We start from the raw sequence: 1,538 nt of genomic DNA, 5'->3' as shown, positions 1-1,538 counted from the left end.
GCTGCGCACCGCGATGGACGTGAGCATGCGCACTGTGCCGGGGGGGGTGTGTCTGATCACCGCGGAGCCGCAGCTGTGGGCGGGACGTGCTCCGCTGTGCACGGCCCAGGGCCGAGGAAGGCCAGGGAGAGGTGGAAAAGGAAGCGGAATGAAAGGATACGGGCCGAGAGGCGTCTCCAACTCCGGCAGTTAGCAGAAGCACGGAAGCACAGAGCACCTGCAGAGGCTCTGCATGCTGCTGTACCGTAGGTCAGTGACTGTGCCTCGGTCCACACGGTGTTGGTGACCATGAACTCTTACCAGCTGATAGGAGCATAAATGCACAAAACCTCTGTTTTTCCTCTCAGTTCACGTTGTGGATAGTAGCGGAAATTATGCTAATACCCCTAGCTGCTCCCTGGCTATTATGAACGGCGGGGGTGTTTGGATGCTAACCCTTGCTCTGCAGCCCATCATTCCCAGACCCTGTGGCAGCCAGCCTATTTGCCGTGGAAGGTCTGCGGTTCTGGTGTGAGGGCTGCGGCCGCTGAGTGGAAATGAAGATACTTACACCAGAATTAAAACCCTGTGAAACTGAATTTCCCGGTGTTTGATGGGTGATTTCTGAGACACCACCTGCAAGTACTTCAGCACAGCGCAGGAAAACTCTTGACTAGACTCACTTCACAGAACCACTTTAGAAGTGAAATACACAGTTCTGTGTCACAACTGTGAGAGAATCCTGCAAAAAACCTGTATTTCAGGAGGCACTGTAATTGTATCTGTATTTGGTAATTGTGTGCCATGATGTTTCCACGTTTCTCAAACACAGGCATTTGACACGGTCTCCCACAGCATCCTTGCGGCTAAATTGAGGAAGTGTGGTCTGGATGATCGGGTAGTGAGGTGGACTGTGAACTGGCTGAAGGAGAGAAGCCAGAGAGTTGTAGTCTATGGGGCGGAGTCTAGTTGGAGGCCTGTATCTAGTGGAGTGCCTCAAGGGTCGGTACTGGGACCAGTATTATTTAATATATTCATCAACGATTTAGATGAGGGAATTGAGTGTACTATCAGCAAGTTTGCTGATGACACTAAGCTGGGAGGGGTGGCTGACACGCCAGAAGGCTGTGCTGCCATCCAGAGGGACCTGGACAGGCTGGAGAGCTGGGCGGGGAATAACTTGATGAAATATAACAAGGGAAAGTGTAGAGTCCTGCATCTGGGCAGGAACAACCCCAGGTTCCAGTATAGATTGGGGAACGACCTGTTAGAGAGCAGTGTAGGGGAGAGGGACCTGGGGGTCCTGGTGGACGACAGGGTGACCATGAGCCGACACTGTGCCCTTGTGGCCAAGAAGGCCAATGGCATCCTGGGGTGTATTAGAAGGGGGGTGGTTAGTAGGTCGAGAGAGGTCCTCCTTCCCCTCTACTCAGCCCTGGTGAGACCGCATCTGGAATACTGTGTACAGTTCTGGGCCCCTCAGTTTAAGAAGGACAGGGACCTGCTGGAGAGAGTCCAGCGCAGGGCAACTAAGATGATTAAGGGAGTGGAGCACCTCC

The sequence above is a fragment of the Neopsephotus bourkii genome, unplaced genomic scaffold (genome assembly GCF_033783945.1).
Source record: "Neopsephotus bourkii isolate Nb327-2 ecotype Australia unplaced genomic scaffold, CSIRO-AGI_Nbou_v1 NB_1624, whole genome shotgun sequence".
In the NCBI taxonomy this organism is placed as follows: Eukaryota; Metazoa; Chordata; class Aves; order Psittaciformes; family Psittacidae; genus Neopsephotus; species Neopsephotus bourkii.
Note: the sequence above shows the minus strand (reverse complement) of the source record.